Genomic DNA, 20459 nt, shown 5'->3' with positions numbered 1-20459 from the left:
GTAATTGTTGTTACAGTAACGTTATAGGTTGTAGTTTCATGTATATAGTTCTGAGGCTGAAAATGTGTCCTCATGGCTTAAAACAGGTCCAGGCAAAATTCTTCAAGAGCAGAGGGGCAGTTCACACCTCATCAGGGCATGTATGGGACAAACCCAGCCCAGTCTCACAGGAACAAAGGACACTGTCCGAGGCAGCAACAAAGGATCTGTTGGACTCTCGAGTGAGTCATCTCCCCTTCCTTTGGTCAGTTTGGAACTATGATGAGGTAATGCTCACCTGACTTTGGGGGGGGGGGCAAAGCTAAGAGGGAAGAAAGGACACGATAAAAGGGAGAGATGTTTGCTATGCTTTTCCTTTCTTTTCCACCTCCATCTACAGATATCATCACCAAGTGACTGAAGCACTGAACAAAGAGGAGAGCCTGGCTGAAGGGCAACCAGCCAGCCTGTGACGAGAATCGTCTAAGTTTGTATGTGCATTGAAAGTGTTAAGATCATCTTAGAATGGGTTTTGATTTTACTTAATTTGGCCAAATCTGACTTGTTGTGCTTTGACTTAGAATCGCTTAAAATCTGTCTTTGTAGTGAATAAATTGGTTTGTCTATTGTACATGAAGCAGTGCATTTGGTCTGAAGTGTGTCAGAGAATCCCCTTGGAATAACAAGCCTGGTGCATATCAATTTCTTCGTTAAATTGAGGAACTTATATAAGCTTGCAGCGTCCAGCAGGCATAACTGGACACGGCAAGATGGAGGTTCCTAGGGTTGTGTCTGGGACTGGAGATATTGGCTAGTGTCATTCGATTGCATAATCCAAGAAGCAGCTTACATGCCAGAGGCTGTGCGTGACCAGCCCAGGAGTGGGGGTTCTCACAGCAGAGCTGGGTCCGTCTGGCTCCCAGAGTCAAGGATTGGAGTGACCTAGCAGATCACCAGTCCAGATAACACCAGGGGAACGTAAAACCAACCTAATAGCTTTCTTTCACAGGGTAAGAAGCCTTACAGATAGAGGGGAAGTGGCAGATGTGGTATATCTTGACTTTAGTAAGGCTTTTGATACAGTCTCACATGACTTTCTCATAAACAAACTAGGGAAATAGGACCTAGATGGAGCTATTATAAGATGGGTGCATAACTGGTTGGAAAAGTGTTCCCAGGGAGTAGTTAACAGTGGTTCCCAGTCATGCTGGAAGGGCATATAATGTGGGGTTCCTCAGGGATCAATTCTTTTTCTGTTCAATATCTTCATCAATAACTTGGCATAGAGAGTACACTTATAAAGTTTGCGGACAATACCAAGCTGAGAGGGGTTGCAAGTGCTTTGGAGGCTAGGGTTAAAATTTGAAATGGTCTGAAATAATGAAGGATGAAATTCAATAAGGACAAATGCAAAATACTCCACTTAGGAAGGAACGATCAGTTGGACACATACAAAATGGGCAATGACTGCCTAGGAAGGAGCACTGCAAAAAGGGATCTAGGGATCATAGTAGATCACAAGCTCAGTATGAATCAATTGTCTAACACTGCTGCAAAAAAAGCAAATATTATTCTGGGAGGCATTAGCAGGAGTGTTGCAAGCAAGACATCAGCAGTAATTCTTCCACTCTACTATGTGCTGATTAGTCCTCAAATGGAGTATTGTGTCCAGTTCTGGGTGCCATGTTTCAGGAAAGATGAGGACTAATTGGAGAAAGTCCAGAGGAGAGCAACAAAAATGATTAAAGGTCTAGAAAACATGACCCATAAGGGAAGACTGAGAAAATTGGGTTTGTTTAGTCTAGACAAGAGAAGACTGAGGGGGGCATGATAATAGCTTATAAGTACATAAAAGGAATGAGGAGAGAGAAAAATTATTTTCCTTAAAGTGGGAGGACAGGGCAAGAAGCAATGGGCTTAAATTGCAGCCAGGACAGTTTAGGTTGGACATTAGGAAAAACTTCTTAACTGTCAGGAGAGGTAAGCACTGGAATAAGTTGCTTAGAGAGGTTGTAGAACCTCCATCATTGGAAATTTTTAAAAGCAGGTTAGACAAACATCTGTCAGAGTGGTCTAGATCAGGGGTTCCCAAACTTGGTTTGGGGCCTGTTCAGGGTAAGCCCCAGGTAAGCTATGAGACATTTTGTTTACCTGAGCATCCACAGGTATGGCCACTCACAGCTCCCAGTGACCGTGGTTCACCATTCCTGGCCACTAGGAGCTGCAGGAAGTGGTGGTCCGGCCCATGTCACTTCTCGCAGCTCCCATTGGCCAGGAATGGTGAACCAGTCAACTGGTCTAGATAATACTTAGTCCTGCCATGAGTGCAGGGAACTGGACTAGAAGACTTCTCAAAGTCCCTTCCAGTCCTATGATTCTATGAAAAAGATGGTACCTGCCCCAAAGGGGCGTATAATTTAAGAGACAACAGGTGATACAGACTGATATGATAGTACAGGAAGAGTGAGACAATACTGATCAGCATGATAGGCAGTGGTCTCTGTACTTCTGCAACTTAAATGTTCTCAAGTTATTGCAGGCATCATGAAAAATGATCATTTTAAGGAGGAATTTGAAAGTGATTGTCACTAATTAGAGCAAATGCACATGTGTTTCCCCTCACTGGTTCAGTGAGGGCACCTATGGCAATTTAAAACCCATGCTTTAATCCAAAAATCTTCTTGGTTGTCTCTGGAGAATCCAGTGTGAATGAGTACATGCACATCTCCTCATGGAAGATGGAAGTTGCTTCAAAGCTTAACTGAGTAATTTCATTAGCATCACTCCCTCTCTACTTGAAATAGTGTATACAACATACACTGTAGCAAGGCCTGGCTGGGAGGAGCCCATGCTATTAAGCTTTCCAGGGACTGATGGCCCCGATCAGGTAGGACCAGAGGGGGAGATAGGAAGTAGCCCGGGGGCAGCTGCCCCAGTCAGACTGCAAGTATGCCGGAACCAATGTCAGTGTGTTTCGGTCAGGATTCCCCACTGACCTTTGACAGCGTTAACCACTGCTAGGGTCCCAGGCTGGAACACAGTGGAGTAGGTGGGCCTGCGTTCCCCCTGCCCACCGTACCCGGGTGGCAGAATCCCTCTCTCCCCAGCCTAAGGAGGCCACCAATGCCTGAACTGATAACTGCTTGGCCCTAACTCACAAGGGTCTGAGCTAGTGTACCTGTGGGTTTGGTCCCCCGCCCGAACCAAGGGCTGGGCCCCCTTTGACTGTGCCACTGCTCGGTCCTGTCTACAGGGCCCGAGCTGCCTGAACTGATAACTGCTTGGCCCTGAGTCACAAGGGTCTGGGCTAGTGTACCTGTGAGTTTGGTGCCCCACCTGAACCAAGGGCTGGGCCCTCTTTGACTATGCCGATGTTCAGTCCTGCCTACAGGGTCCGAGCTACCCGAACTGTTGACCGTTCAACCTCGAGGGCAGAGGCCCTCAGACGACGTGTAGCGAGGCGGTGTGGCTCCCCTCCTCCCCAGGGAGGGTAGAGCCCCGGCTGCGCACCATTACAACACACAATTACCTTTTTAATACGTTGCTTCTAAACACTGTAGTCCCTAATTCAGTAAGGATTAATTTAACTCAGTAAAGCTGGTCTTAATTCCAAAAGGCTTGTACAGGATATTGTCAGTCTGTCACAGTGATAATCAGGTAGCTTTATGGATATTTACAGGGAGAGCCTTCTAAGCGTATGGGGCAGCATGGGAGAAAACATGAAGATGTTTGTTTGCAAATTTAACCAGTGGTCAGTGGAGGCTGGCGAAATCTCTCTCTCTCTTTTTCTCTCAAATGGAAACTATTCCACTGTATATAAATAAATAATCATTGGAGCAGGGGGATTGGGTAATGGTTTTCCTACTTCCCTGGTGGGGACCCTAACCAACAGGCTATAAAGTCATTCTCACTTACTCTCTCTGTCCCAATGACTATTTAAATACTTATACAAAGTGAACAGCTTCAACAGAAGAGATTGAGGGAGACCCACATCTGAACCCCCCATAGCTCAGTGGCATGGCCATTCTTCTCAAGAGTGGGAGACTCCCTGTTTCAATCCCTTCTAAGCTGAGACGGGCATTGAATTTGAGTTTCCCATATCCCAAGTGAGTGTTCTATTCTATGTATGGTTCTACACCACGCTCATCACCATAGCCTCTGAGCATAGATTTATCCTGAGCAAGGACGTGAAACACTGAACAAAACATGAATTCACAGAGCCTTGTAAATATGCAAAATATGTAGCTATTAGAGAAAAGAAAGTAGGGAAGTTAGCAACATGCGACAGACAGCGTGTATGTGGTGTTTGAATAGCTCATGGTCTGTATGGAGACCAGTTCCCAGAAAATAATGAACCAGTCATAGGGTTCATGACCAAGAATAAAGGGCACATGTGGCAGGTTGTTTTAGAATGTGTATATAACCTAATTAATGATATTGTACTTGGAGTGTGGTATGCCCTTGGCTTTAGTCTAATCAACTCAGCATAGCTTTGCTGGATGCCGAATAAAGGAATCTGAGTGATGAGATGAGAGTTAAACTAAATTCTTGGGGAACCAAGTGGAAAAGGTCTCGGGGAACCCCAGCACTGGGTGCCTTGCAGCAGTGCATTAAGCAATGTAACTAAACATCTGTCATGTGTTTCTTCTCTCAACTTCTCCCCAGAGGGAGAAGCATGTGTAGTGGAGTTTCTTGTCTTGGTAGTTTTTTTTTTATTTGTTAAACATGTTGCTATGTGTTTCTATTGGAGAAAACAAGATCAAAGAAATGTGCTTTGCCCTTGGAGCAGAAAGTGGTGAGGTTTGTGATGGCCCTTAGTTCCTGGGGGACTTCATTCCACAGTCTTGGATCAGTACCCAGAGAAAGTGTTGTCACATGCACAAAGGACCCTACTCTTATTGCTGAGCATTCCACTGTGCCAGAGGAGGGAAGTTGTCAACAACAGTCTTTGTCCTAGAGTTTTAGATAGTCTTTTAGGTAACAGGGCTCAGGCCATGGAATACATTGAAGATAAGATCAAAATCTTGAACTTTATTTGATATTCTTTGGGGAGCCAGTGTGGAGTGTAGAGGACAGGCATGATGTGTGCACGGTAGCCTGTGTTGCTGAGAAGATGTGCTGAAGTGTTTTGTAGTAGCTGGAATGTCATAAGCATTGAAGGTTTCATGCCCAGCTATTCTGTACTGTTGTAGAGTTGATGAAGGCATGAATGACTGAGGCCAGGTCTTTGTCCACCAGGATGCGATGGAGGCTCCTAGCCTACTGGAGAAGATAGAAAACCTGTTACTTACAGCCACTGCAAGGTGAAAGCTCAGCATTAGTGAGGACTCCAGGAGTATTCTTAGGCTATGGACTGAACTGACCAAGTGTGGATGTGGATTTTCAATCAAAGGAGGCTGCAAACTCCTTAGAATCCTTTTCTCTGCCCACTGGTGTCATCTCTGTTTTTCTTAGGTTCAGCTTCAGGCAGCTGTTATTTAGCTACTGGGCTAAACTTTATAAGGGAAGCACGACCACCATTACCACGTCTGGCTGGATTTTGAATGGGGCCCAATCCAGTAGGGACACTCAGAGCATGCCCTGCAGTAAGATAGGTGCTCCTCTGCCTATCTTCCCCCTGGTTTGTAGATCACACTGATAGATAGGTGTCTGGCTGTCTAGAGTGAGGGAGTAATGTGCATGCCCAGGGGCAGAAACTTAGGTGCCTAGGGAATTTTTTTTAGCAGAAATATAGGCGCAGAATGAATTTAGCCATGTACCACGTTAGGTGGGAGCCGAGTGGGGGTTTTGCGGATTGGAATGATGTTTAGGGCTGGGGTTTAGATGCCCAAGCACCTTTGTGGATGTAGGTCCTGGAGCCTACCCAGATGAACTTAAAAGCTCATGGATCCCGTGTGTGGGACAAAATACAGAATTCTGGTGAATGCCTAGCAGGGAGAGATTGACCAGAACTGTAGTGTGTGTGAACACATGTGTATTAATAACCTTTTACCCTCTGATTAAATGCCAGCATAAATGATTTGTGTGAAAGATATGTTAGGACTCTTAATTTCTCTCCTCAAGATCATGATGCCAAAAATTATTGTTTATGTTACATCCAGTGATGGGCACTTCTGAAAATTATGCCCATACTCTATATGCATGACCAGGAATAGTCTCAATCCCATTTTCAAAAGTGATTCAAGCATTAGGAGCCATTGACTTTCACTGAAACCAAGGCTCATGTGTGCCTAAGTCATTTTTGAAAATGGAAATTAGTTTTGCTCATGGAATAATAATATTGGCACTTATCATTGATGTCAGTTGTGCATGCATATTGCAGGAAAAATATGGTCCTTATGCAGGCAACAACATATCATCAGCCTAAGCACTTTGCAGTAGGAATTAGGCATCATGTAGGAGGGGCCTGTACTGAGCTGCCTTATCACTACATATCAGTTATTTCGTTTCACATTTTAGTTCCTTTAGAATTCTTTTGTTCTGGAGATTTAATACGCTCATTTTTCTCAAGATGCTTTCTGGTCTCTTCCTTAGAGACTTCAGAGCCAGATCCTCATATATGCTCTGGCCCTATTGTGCCACTGTAGGAATTATTATTATTGACCCACAAGAAGTACCACCCATACTCATTTTATTTCAGTGGTGGGTATGGAGCTCTTATGTAATCTAAGAATACTGATCTATAAAGGTTTTGTGAATACTATATGGGATCTGGTCAGTGAGCTAGACTTTCCTGGATGACTGTATTCTTCTTTGGTATGGATTGGTAGGTAGCAACAATTACAAATTTATATTTAAGTTTGATAGCCAGCACATTGCTGCAGCAATGAGACAGTGAATGTCCTTCAGACCCCCGGCAAAAGAACAAAGGGGACATTCAGATATGCTGGTCTCCATGGTTTGTGCCTGGTGACCACAGTCGCATACAGGTGTTTGCCTCATTTTCCATTTAAAGAGGGTTTGTCCACATCTCCCATGAGATGTCCCGATGTGATTCAATCTGCACCAGTCTTTCCTACATAAATCAAAACCAGTGGTTCCTCAACAGGATCAACAACGAGCTGTTTGTTCTGTGTGATCAAAGTGCTCCATGTGACTCTCCATTGAGCCTCAGCATCAAAGTTGTGTGTAAGGATATTGATACAGTTCCATAGAGAGTTGCAGGATTTTAATCTTGTCTTTGGCGGGTTCTACAGGTCATGATGTAGTGGGATCCTCATATTTCCACTGACATGATTAAGAAAATGAGATGTTGAGCAGCTCTTCTAATCTGTGGAGGCTGGATGTGCAATAGGACTGAAAGTCAGTCAACTGGAGTAGATTTGCGTGTCCCCGACACTACGCCCATAGCATTATTGAGTTGAGTGTCAAGGAGTTTAGTTTCAGAGTGATAGCCGTGTTAGTCTGTATCAGCAAAAAAAACTGGGAGTACTTGTGGCACCTTAGAGGCTAACAAATTTATCTGAGCATAAACTTTCGTGGGCTAAAACCCACTTCATCGGATGCATGCAGTGGAAAGTATAGTAGAAAGATATATATACATACAGAGAACATGAAAAAATGGGTGTTGCCATACCAACTGTAACAAGAGTAATTAATTAAGGTGAACTATTACATGAGCTATTATCAGCAGGAGAAAAAAGACTTTTCTAGTGATAATCAGGATGTCCCATTTCCAACAATTGACAAGACGATGTGAGTAACAATAGGGGGGGGAAATTAGTATGGGGAAACATCATAGAACCTAATCACATCAATCACACTATCAGAAGCTCTTTCACCTGCACATCTACCAATGTGATATATGCCATCATGAGCCAGCAATGCCCCTCTGCCATGTACATTGGCCAAATCAGACAGTCTCTATGCAAAAACAAAATGGACACAAATCAGACGTCAAGAATTATAACATTCAAAAACCAGTTAGAGAACACTTCAGCCTCCCTGGTCACTCAATTACAGATCTCAATGATGCAATACTCTAACAAAAATACTTCAAAAACAGACTCCAATGAGAAACTGCAGAATTGCAATTAATTTGCAAACTAGACACCATTACGTTAGGCTTGAATAAAGACTAGGAGCGGGTGGGTCATTATACAAAGTAAAAACTGTTTCCCCATGCTAATTTTTCCCCTATTGTTACTCACACCTTCTTGTCAACTGTTGGAAATGAGACATCCTGATTATCACTACAATTTTTTTTCTCCTGCTGATAATAGCTTACCTAATAGCTCACCTTAATTAATTACTCTTGTTACAATTGGTATGGCAACACCCATTTTTTCATGTTCTCTGTGTATATATATCTTCCTACTAAATTTTCCACTGCATGCATCTGATGAAGTGGGTTTTAGCCCATGAAAGCTTATGCTCAAATAAATTTGTTAGTCTCAAAGGAGTTTAGTGTGATTGTTGTGACACCACACTCATGCACAATATTCAGCTTCAGAATACACCAAGGAAATTGTTGCGGTTCATAAAGTCCATGAACTGGAGCCTCATGATGTTCCAGACAATTTTCTGATAAGCACAACTCAAGACCTGACCTATCATGAGGTGTTGTGGAAAGGTCAAACTCCAGTCCAGTGTAATGCCAAGATACTTTGGATTAGCCTCATGACTGATGCTCTCACCTCAGAACTGCACATCAAGTTTGGTATTAACCATTTTATTCTTCATATGGAGAGCAGTAACCATAGTTTTTTGGGGGAGGGGGCAGTTAGGCCTAAGTTTTCAGTATTGGAAATAATCAGCCATTGTGCTAAGATCTCAGGTTAGGGTGCAGCTGATGGTATGGAGGATTGTATGCTGAACAGCTAGGGCAATATCATCCACATACATTAATTTCCTTGACTCTGTTGCTGGTATATCCCTGGTGTATAGATTAAAAGGTACTGGGATCAGGACAGAGCCCTGCGATATGCCCAAGTTAAGAGTTCTTGGTCTACTGATCTTGTCATTAAGGTGTACCTTAAAGCAATGGTCCCCAGTCATTGCCACCAGGAAGCGGATCGTTCACTGGCAGTGAATGACTAGGAGACCTTGAAGAGGAGGCCCTGACTCCAGACAGTGTCATATGCTGAGGACAGATCAACAAGGGAAATTCCTGCCTTCAACTTATGTTGGAATCCTGCCTCAGTGTGGCCAGTAAGTGAAGCTACTTGGTCACAGCAGTTCTTCTTCAGGCAAAATCCTGCCTGCTCCACTAGGAGGATGTCTTTGATGATATCAGAGAGTCAAAGGAGCAGCACCCATTCCATGGGCTTGCTGGTGGTTGAGAGAAGAGAGATGGGGCAGTAGCTGGCTGATTCCTCTGGGAGTTTTCCAGGCTTCAGTAGGGCAACCACTGTTGCTTGTGGCCAGCTTGTTGGCATTTCTCCAGGTCTATGCATGGCAGTAAAAAGTGCCACCAGTCATTCCTGTGCCCGGCTCCCCAGTTTCTTGAGAAACTTTAGAGGAATGCCATTAATCTCTGCAGCTTTCTGGCTTTTTGTTTCCAACAGCGCAACATTGATCTCCTCAACAGAATATGGAGAGAAGAGTGGGGATTCCTTCGGGCATTGTTGAAAGTTTCTGCGGAATTCTCACTGGACCTCCTGAGGTGTAATCTTGTCCGTTGGCATCTTGTTGTTAGAAAGAAAGGCACCAGCATTTGATGTCATTTTGCTGAGCATTGTGTTACTGACTGGGATCCTCAATGTTGCTGCAAAAGAGCCCATGACTTATGGCTCAAAATCAGGGCTTTCAACAATCTCTTTCCTCTTTCCAGGTGCACCAAATTCAAGGACCCAAGCAGCACAGTGGCATTATTTGGGTAGCTGCTCTTTTCATATTCCCTCAAGAGAGACTTCTTAGCAGTTGATTTTAGGATGTTTGTAAAATGACCAAAGTTTCTAGGTATCGGTTCAAACCGTAGGATTCGAGATTCTGTTTCTGAAGTGTAGGCAGACCAGTCAGCCTTGTGGAAATGCCAGTGCAGGCTAATCTGGAGGATGATTGGCCGATGTTGGCTATGCGGAAAGTGACTCAGGATGGTTCTTGTTATGGCTAATGGGACATGGGCACTATTATGGGTCACAAAACACATGTCAGGGTTGTGATCCATTGTCCACCTTGTAGACCGAAAAGATCCAGATTGGTTCAAATCATAGAGCAGGTGAAAGTCTTTGAGGGGGGCATTCTGTGATCTGCTCCCTGGCTGTGTCATTTGAGCAATATCCCCAGTCTTCATGATGGCTGTTAAAGTCGTCTATGTAGATGGCCGGATGACAAAGGGAAGGTAAGATGGGATCAGGCTCCATGATGCTGGATGTCTTGTGTGTATTTACTATAGTAATGCCCCTAATTCTAGCTATGTTGATCTCTCTTCCACTGGTCAATGATTCTTCCAAAACTTCCACATCCTCTAATCCATTTCACATGTACACTGCTAACTCGTGTTTTGGATGGTTGACAGCAATGATTTTGATATAGCCATAGATTTTATGTCTGGCAGCTTTATCTTCTTCTTTCACTTGTGTTTCTTGAAGGGCACAATGTCAATGTGATAGTTGTTAAGGCAGGGTCCTCGAGAGGTAATCCGCTTTTTCCCTTGGCATCCCTTCTGCATTAAGTTGGTATATTCACAGGACTGGCCCAACTGTTCTTTTTTGGTCCTGAAAGGTTGGTTTCAGGAAGTATAATTGTTGCTATGTTCACTGGGAGGTCATTAAAATGACAGCCAGTGGCCAATTGATGACATTGGTATGTGGTGGATTTGCACAAAACACAGAGCACAAAAAAACACCAGCACTTAACAGAAGCACCATGTGAAGGTTGCTGCCTTGCTCCCGATGACAATATTCATGTAACTTAATAGGGAGCTGCTGGATAAACAAGCAGGAAAGGAACATAATGATTCATAAATAGGAACATTGCAGCATACACTTGAAAGTGCTGGGAGTTAACAGATGAAAGGGTTGCAAATAGTTAAAGGGACTTGTTCTCTGAGAATAGAGATGATAAAAAAAACAACTGAGTAGCTCCTGAATGAGATAGAGTGAACTGGTTTGTGAGTTAGGGGAAAAGACTCTTACCCAGATCCTAGAGGTTTGGAGTGCCTGTAGGAAGCTCCTCATGTGAAACATAATAATACATCTGGCAAGCTAGACATGCATAGTTATAGGCTTTTAAGTTGTCTCTTCTCTGAAATGTTTTTATTCAAAGAAATACTTTACTTTTGGAAAGACTGGTCACTGGGTATCACTGATCACATCTCAAAGAAGGAAAAGAACTTCAGGTGTTGAACATATATCAGGCCTGCTGAGATAATCATGATTAGTGCCCAGGGACTGCAGCCCAAGGCTTGGTCTGAGTGAGGGAGAATCATATGATTCCATCCCAAAGGAGGTGATGGCATGAGACCTGATGGGAGGTGCACTCACAATGACCAGTAGGGATTAGAGGTGCAGTTCACATGGGAACTATGACAATAACTGTCTCTTAAATTACTGCTTTTTAAAAACAATTATTTGAATTGCTCCGAAGTGCACAAGACTAAACAAATGACAAAAATAATCATATTGCTGTAATCTTTGTCTTTCTGTTCCTCAGGTCTGCTTTACTATTTGCTGCCATCGCTATTGTGCCATTGTCATAAACAGATAGCTAAGGGTTAATGTTCTTACACCTGGAAAGAAGTTCCTGAAACATCTGGGTGGAGGGAAGTTTTGGGTGTGAGTCCTTTGTCTTGAATCTATCTCTCTTGGCTATGGGAGGATTTCTGTTTCCTGCTTTCTAATCTTCTGTTTCCAAGTTGTGAGTACAAATATAGTAAGACAGTAAGGTTTCTATTGTTTTCTTTGTATTTACATGGATATAGTGGCTGGAGTGCTTTGAATTGTATTCTTTTTGAATAAGGCTGTTTATTCATATTTCTTTTAAGCAATTGACCCTGTATTTGTCACCTTAATACAGAGAAACCATTTGTATGTATTTTTCTTTCTTTTTTATATAAAGCTTTCTTTTAAGACCTGTTGGAGTTTTTCTTTAGTGAGGGACTCCAGGGAATTGAGTCTGCAGCTCACCAGGGAATTGGTGGGAGGAAGAAGTCAGGGGGAGATCTGTGTGTGTTAGATTTACTAGCCTGACTTTGCATTCCCTCTGGGTGAAGAGGGAAGTGCTTTTGTTTCCAGGACTGGAATTAAAGAGGGTGGACTCCTTCTGCTTAGATTCACGGAGGTTGCTTCTGTGTATCTCTCCAGGAGCACCTGGAGGGGGGAAGGGAAAAGATTTATTTCCCTTTGTTGTGAGACTCAAGGGATTTGGGTCTTGGGGACCCCAGGGAAGGTTTTTGGGGGGACCAGAGTGCCCCAAAACACTCTAATGTTTTGGGTGGTGGCAGCAGTACCAGGTCCAAGCTGGTAACTAAGCTTGGAGGTTTTCATGCTAACCCCCATATTTTGGACGCTAAGGTCCAAATCTGGGACTAGGTTATTGACAGCCATGTCTAACATATAGATGCTAATACACTCTTCAGTGTATTGACCTGAAATTTGGTCAGCCCTGTTGCTGAGAGCATGTGGTAAAAATTTTATCTTGAACTAAGTCTAAGTTAAGTTTTAACACTAGAAAGCATTTTCTCTTTAATGCCTGGTACTTGTAATCACTTAAAATCTCTCTTTTGTAGTTAAATAAACGTGTTTTATTCTTTAATCAAAACTAATCCAGTGTTTGTGGTTCAATTGGACTGCGTGATCATAGAATCATAGAATATCAGGGCTGGAAGGGACCTCAGGAGGTATCTAGTCCTATCCCCTGCTCAAAGCAGGATCAATCCCCAACTAACTCATCCCAGCCAGGCCTTTGTCAAGCCTGACCTTAAAAACCTCTAAGGAAGGAGATTCCACCACCTGCTTAGGTGATAACTCCATTAACAGTAGCAAACTGTTGGAATATCATTCCCTTAGAGGGCAACAGACCTAAAATATCTGAACTGACCAGGAGAAGGCTGGACACAGGTTTTAAGGAAGATTCAGAATAGGTAGGGTTGGGGTCACTCTGCAGGTAGTAACCAAGGCTGCTGAGGTCAGTCTTGCTGGCAGGCAGCTGCTATACACAGAAACTCGGGTGTGACTTGCATGCTGTTTGTGATGAGTCCAGGTTAGGAGCTTTAGCAACAAAGCATTCTGAGGAATCCCAAGTTGCAGGACTGGTAATGAAACAGCACCTCACTAGTCTAGATTGCATCCCAGAATATCATACATGTAGATAGTTGTTTTAAAATTCTTTTTCTCCAAGAATTTTGTTCCTGTTGCTAAAATATTTTGTTATAATAAGGCTGTCTGATCATTGCAGCCCACTGGTCAGATCTCCTGAAGAAATGAATGGCAGGTGGATGAACTCAGCTGGACCTACTGGGTCAGTATGGTGGATACAGAGGGTACTTTAGCCCAAGACCTGGTGGTAGAAATCATGGGAATGTACTGTAAGAAAGGTAGAGGCATAAGGCCTAGCATCTGTGGGGAGGCGGGGGGCGGAGAGTTGCAGGGTACACTCAGAGACCAGAAAGAGGACAGAGGTGGAGCTAGTCCTGTAACCATGAGTAGTCCACTTAAATTTGTAAGTTGGACCAATCATCAACTATTTTGCAGATAATTGTCTCAGTGCCCGTACTTGTACTTCAAGGCCACTGTGACATGATTTGGCAATGGTTAACTATCTATGGGTAGAGAGTGATACTACGGAAAAGGATGTGAGGTTTATAGAGGATCAGAAATTCAATAACGGTGCTGTTATAGAAAAAGCACAGGTAATTGTGGCATGCATTAAGAGTCTCATATGTAAGATGTGGAAGTAACTGTTCCGCTCTGCTCGGCACAGATGAGGCCTCAGTTGGATTTGGTGTCCAGCTTTGGGCACCACACTTTAAGAAAGATGTGAACAAATTAGGGAGCGGGTCCAGAGGAAGATAACAAAAATGATAAAAGTTTCAGAAAACATGACCTATGTGGAAAGGTTGGACCTGTTTCTTCAAGAGAAGAGAAGGCTTTAAATATGTAAAAAGTTGTCATGACAAGGACAGTGATCAATTGTTCATGTCCACTGAGGGTAGGACAAGAAATAATCAGCTTAGTTGGCAGCATGGGAGATTTAGGTTAGATATTAAGAAAACTTTCTAATTATAAGGATAATTAAGAACTAGAACAAGTTACCATGGGAGATTGTGCAATCCATGTGCTTGGAGGCTTATAAGAGGTTAGAGATTATGGTTTAGCAATAAAATGCATATAGAGAATAATGAAAGAGCTCTCCAAAGTCGGGGCCTAAGAGACCATAAGGATAGTGGAGATGTAAATGGAGAGAAAAGGGAGGTGTGAGAGAAAGAAGAATGAGAAGAGTTTACATTTTGGGAAGGCCTAGTTTGAAATGACAGCTGGATTACTGCTTGAGATGTGAGATGGGATGCAGGGGAAAGAAGATAGGAGAAAAGAGGTGGATTTTGGCCATCATCAGCATGGCATAGGTAGCTGAAACCATAGACAGATGAAGTTGCAGGGGGAAAGAGAATGTAATGGGATAGATAGATGGCTTTGGGGAAAAATAGAAGGGGAGAGAAGCTATTATAAGGAATACTTAGAAATTGCATAGAGTCTGATTGTTCCTGACTTTAGAACAGGGGTCGGCAACCTCTGGCATGTGGCTCACCAGGGTAAGCACTCTGGCGGACTGGACCAGTTTGTTTACCTGCTGTGTCAGCAAGTTCGGCAGATTGCGACACCCACTGGCCGCGGTTCACCATCCCAGGCCAATGTTCTCTGAACCATCACAGGACAGCTTCTTGCTGACAGTGGTTGTTGGTCATGTGTCACTCTCCTAGTGTAGAAAGAGCCAAAGAGATAGCAAATCCCACGTCAGCGGCAAAGCTGGACATATTTTCAACAGGTACATAGAGATTGTGTTATACTATTAGTAAGGTGTACTTGTTTCTAGATGTGAGCTGAACAAGATAGGTGAGAAAGAAGCAATTCCTTACACTTACTAGAGCTCAATCATTTTCTCTCACTTCTTTTGCATCCATATTTCCTAACTTATGTTTTCAGTTCTCTCATACACACACACACACAACCCCTCCCCCTCCTTCTTATCCCCACAACCCTTTCTCTGACTTAAGCAGACTGAAGGAGCATATTCTCAGCTGGTGTAAAACACGCTAGTTGCAGTGATTCCATTGGAGGTAGGCCGATGTATGCCAGCTGAGGAGCTAGTTGTGAAGGTGTGTACCAACCACACACTAGGCCAGACGGGGTTAATGAGAGCATGTGGGCTTAAACAGCCTCCTCTCCACTACACCTGGAGAGAGGAATTTAAAAAGCACAGTCCAGTTCAGGTGGGGACTGACCAGGAAGGGGAGCAGATTGATGACTCCCACTCAATGAGAGAAGCCTGGCTTGAGTCAGGATGCTGAGTGGGACTGCTGGCAGACAGTGCTTCCTGAAGGAAAGCAGGCCTGCAATGCGGAGCCCAAGGCAGTTGGGAAGGAGAGTGGGAGGAAGTCAGTCTGCTAAAGGTTTTCCATGCTGCTGAAAGGGCCTGCAGGTAGCAGAACTTATGACTCCTGCTAAGTCAGGGACTGCCCTACCAGGCAAATAGAGAACCCTCTTCTTCAGCAGAGCCAGCTGCGTTGCAAAAAGTGCTAAGAAGCTCTGCAGTGACCCTGGGAAAGAGGCTGAAAGAGCAGCTGGTATGCTATGAGCCTGGGAAGAGGTTATGGCAAAGGTCCATGATAGTGCCAGGTAGGAAGTGGACTAGGGAAGCAGCAAAGGGTCTGTGGGAGTCAGGCTTGTTAAAAGGCCCCAAACCAGAACCCAAGTGGAGAAGGACAGCCTGGATTCCTCTGCCAGCCCACTGAGGAAGTAGAGCCAACCTCCCCATGAGAGAGTAAAGATTCTTGAAACTCCCTGGTCCAGGGGTAAAGACTACTGAGTCAATTGTCAGACCAAAGGCCTAATGTGATGCTGATGAGTGATTGTTTGTATTATTGATTCCATCTGGAAGGGTGGGGACTATGTGTGACCTGGTTGGATGGCCAAGCTGTATGAAGAAGCAAACTGTGACAGGGCCAAAGCAACTGTTAGCAGGTGCGAAAGAACGTAAGCCTTCTACACCAGACCCAGCCACAAGGTGGGAAGCCAGCTAGTGAGTCACATGCTTGTATTGATCAAAGACTTTCTTTGTTGATATCTATTGTATTTCATAGTTAGGCACAAAAATATACAAGAGTGAAAAAAGAAGAGCTTTCAGTTAAACTAGACACAGCTATGGAACATTTTCTAGGCCACCATGGTATGTTTACAGGGGAAAAGCAAGCAATAAGTAGTGAAGTGATATCTAGATTTCCTGAACAAAAGCAGACTAATTCTCCTATGAAGTGACTGGGTATTTTTTTATGTTAACAGCTAAATATTTACATAGCAAATACCCTGAAACTGTTACTGGGAGGGCCTGGCTTGTTAAAAATAGCAAGTCATTTTAAAGCAAATCTTATTTATTTATCTGGATTTTTCTATATTTAGTAATGGCTAGCACATGTTTAAACCAATGCCTAGTCAATTTCATTTGTAAAAGGAAGTTAGTTTCTGAACTAGAATTTTAATCCAATAAACAGACAGTGGATGATGTGTACAGATGACCAATAGAGCCTAAACAAAAAAAAAATCGCATGGCTGAATATATTAAATTGAATTCATGACATCTATCCTTGACATTATCAGTATTTTAAATGTCAAAGATTTGATGGCCGTACTGTGGCAGGCCTAAAGGTCAAAATTTGTGAAAAAAATATTTGCTGCTTACAGTAGGTGGCAGCATTGAGACATTAACATTCATCCCATCTGCCAAGTCTCTCCCACCTCCTTCCTTGGCCTAGCACCAGTGGCTCTAAGCATAGCCAGCATTTCTGTTGTCCCAAGGTGGGAGTTTTGGGAAAGCCCAGATGTGAAGTCTGGATGAGGGGCAAGCTGCAGACTGAGATCTGAGAATCTCCAGCTGGATGCCTTGAAAGACTGTAAAGGCGTCACTAAAGATGTTTTAGGGTAGTTCCAAAAGCTGTGTATTTTGACTCTAAAATCCTTGTTTTCATCATATTCTCCAGGATAGACATAATCCTTGGTAGATGTCTCCTTGCTGTAGAGTGTGTTCTGGGTACATAAGCAAAATCAGAAATCTATATGCCAGCCCTCTTTAGCGCTCCTGGCAGTTACAATGCTCTCAGTGCAGGATCTGTTTAACCATTCTAATAAGGGTGGGGAGGTGGCATGGGTTTACGTAGAGCTCACCAGTATGTGCACAGAACCTTCTCCTGCAAATGTCCCTCCAGACCTGCTGCTGGGAGGCTAAAGTAAACAGAGGATGGTGCATGATTGCAAAAGGAACACCCAGGAGGTCCCAGATTCTCACGTGCGTTAACTTGCTCTCATGGTTTTTCCAGTTCCCCTCAGGCTGTGCTTGGCAAATCCTAGTGCCCACCTGTTTCCACATCCTATCTGGAGGAAATTGAGGCCTTCGGACACAGCCAGGTAAGAGAATGCACTCAACCTACAAAGGAGAAAACATCTGGAGTGTAATCCTCTCCGGATGGAGATGGGAGATGTGAAGTGGAAAGTAGGGGGCTTCTTTAAGGATCATCATGATGGGACAGATAACAACAGCATATCCCATTGCTGACGTTATTAGGATGTGCTGAAAAGATGCACACGCGTGTTTTATTTCAAGGCTCACCAGAGGTAGGTCCCCGTCCCCGACCAACATTTTCAAATGTGGCTGCCTAAAATTAGTCCCAACATTGGTATAAGCACATAACTTCTGTTAGGTGCTGAGCACTCCTAATTCCCATTCATTTCAGAAGAGCTCAGAAACGTGCAGTGCATGTTGGGTGCTCGGCTCTTTTGAGGGCAGGTGCTGAACTCTGTACAGGAGCTGAGCTCTTCAGAAAATCCAGCCTTCCTTGTGAGGGAGCCACCTAGCTATTCCAGCCACAGCCTTTTACGAGGTGGCATTTTCTTTAGGAGATTGAGCATTGAATATCTACGGTTTAATTTCCACTGGCTTTCTTCCTCAGTACAGGTGGGATTTATCTCTTCTGAAAGAAATGTTTTAGCTCCTTCCTCAGCCATGACATCATGTCCCGTCTTATAAAAGAAAGTGAAGATATAGGTACATTTTGGACTGTTTCTTTTTGAGAGCTGTGAGGCAGGTTTGACTAGTGTTCCCCTTTCTCCATTACTATTATCTTGATTCCTGTGTCCCTTAAAGGTCTTGGATCCTACGTAAGGCAGGCTAGCCTGGCTCTGACATTCATGCACGTTGACTTGGATATTTGGGGCCACTGCCTGTAATCTCAGGATATTTACAGTGCGATAAGATTTCTTCCTAAGTAGAATATAGACTCTGTCAGTGCTGTCCTTTGCTTATTGGCTTTTGCATGCTCAGAGGCAAATCTTTGAAATGGGAATTGCTGGTAAGCGATTTTGGTCTCTGACTGAGAAGCCTGGTATGGGGAATCCCAGCTGTCTGTTGCTCAGTCCCATTATTTGGTCATAGAGGCCAGTAGGCATTCAGGAAGGATTAGCTCCTGGTGACATATTAAAGATGTTGATTCACGTCTTAGCAATTCTTCTCCTTTTAATGCTCAGAGACACCCCTCTGCCCCAAGGTCTCCAAACCCAAAGTTGTCAGAGGCCAATTCCCTGGGCAGTGTCCACCAAGTACTAGAGAGGGACTTTCTTTCACATAAATTGCTTCTCCAAAATTAAACGTGTCACTGTAGCTGCTGATCCTGCAGCCCGTATTCTTATAACACATAGTTTAACTCACTGTTTATGCACACTGTAGGCGGTCTGCACAGAACTGTGCATGGCTAACCACCCTAGATTGTGCATGCTTAAACTGTATCACCTTCTAACGGCAGCTGTATTGTTTGAATTAGGGATGTAAACTATGGAATGGTTAGACAGTTAACCTATAAGTATTCGTCTCACTGTTCATATAGTGCAGTTAATGCTGGGGTGAGGGGTGTCACATGATGGGATGGGGCTGCAGAAGCGGAACTATCCCAGCCTCTGAGTTCGAATGTTACTATGACAACTCGGTTGTCACCGGCCAGGAAGGGAAGGGAGGGGATGCATGAGGCTCCACCCAAGCTGTTGGTGGGACCTGATGTGTGAGCGTGAGAGTTTGCCAACCCCCTCCCCTGCAGGGAGAATCCCTATGACGGGGAACAGGGAGGAGCCTCCTTCCTGAGGCAACGATTGGCCAGGGAGAAGGGGCACCTGCTGCAGGGGGTCTGCTTCATGGTGCCACAGCCTGTCCCTGCCCCCCAACCACACAGTTCAGATGGCTGCAGCCCATACCCCTCAGGAACCTCTGTGTGCTCAGCACGAGTGTGTCTGGGCACCCAGCCTCACCGTCCCCTTGGCCTCCCATGGCTGCCATACAGGCTGGGGATCACTACCTCTATTTGCATGCCGCCTCCTCCTGGCCTGTTAGCTGTGTGTCTGCAGAGGCTTTCAAAGGACCCAGTCAGATCAAAAATACTATATATTGAAAGCACAGATCTTCACTTGGGTGCCAGTACTAGGCCAGTGTGGCCTCTGAAAAGTGACAAAGATCATATATATGAGAGGTAGATTGTGAACTTGTTAACGATTAAATGGTTAACCTATATAATTTTAATAGTTTAAATAGGTACTTTTAAAAATGATATTTACATCCCTAGTTTGAATCTATTCTCCCAGCGTCATTAGCATTTTTGATATGACATTCATTACAAAATGTTTCTTACTGTCCCTGAAAAGGGATTTCCCCCCATAACAGCTATCTTATAGAAGCAGAAAGTAATGCTGCAACAGGAAATAGTAAACAAAATCCAGTGTGCTGAGAGTTGTGGTGACACATTTCTGAATTGGATGATGATAAACAACACAACCTCAGACATTTCCATCTGACATCCATCTTGAACTACCTGTCACGTTTATTTCTTGGCCTCAGATTTACTGGCGTAGAGGGCACTTAGCGTCACTTTCTAGTTTTCTTATACTGATATAATGTGCTGGAACAAATGTTTTGAAAAGGTATTTTAAAATGCCTGTTAACCCTGCTGTGGGAGGCAGCTGCAGCTCTGAAGACAGTAACAAAAACACCCTTTGACCCTCTAAGAGCGGCCCGATAAAGATCTTTATCTTGGAAAATGACCTTTTTACAGTCATAACATGAACCAGATTAGTAGGAAAGCTTTGGACATTGATGATGAATGAGCCTTTTCTAAGATTTCCAGAGCTCGCAGTCTCTCTGTTACTAGAGCTTTTACATTTCTTCTATCTGCAATGGAGCCACGTTGTGGGTAAACAGTTTTTCCCTTTCACACTCTCACTCTGTGTGATGAATTTCCCTGTCAGTACTCAGGAAGTGGAACAAGAATTCCTCTTGCTTTCAGCCTCCTC

General features: G+C 43.8%; 1 pseudogene; it reads left to right on the top strand.

The window, feature by feature from the left end:
- LOC127033795 (anomalous homeobox protein-like) overlaps window positions 1–17541 on the top strand; it is a 65247-nt pseudogene extending 47706 nt beyond the window's left edge.
- The last annotated feature ends 2918 nt before the right edge of the window (window positions 17542–20459 follow it).

Source organism: Gopherus flavomarginatus, chromosome 13 (assembly GCF_025201925.1).
Source record: "Gopherus flavomarginatus isolate rGopFla2 chromosome 13, rGopFla2.mat.asm, whole genome shotgun sequence".
Taxonomy (NCBI): domain Eukaryota; kingdom Metazoa; phylum Chordata; order Testudines; family Testudinidae; genus Gopherus; species Gopherus flavomarginatus.
This window is presented reverse-complemented; position numbering and strand designations above follow the sequence as displayed.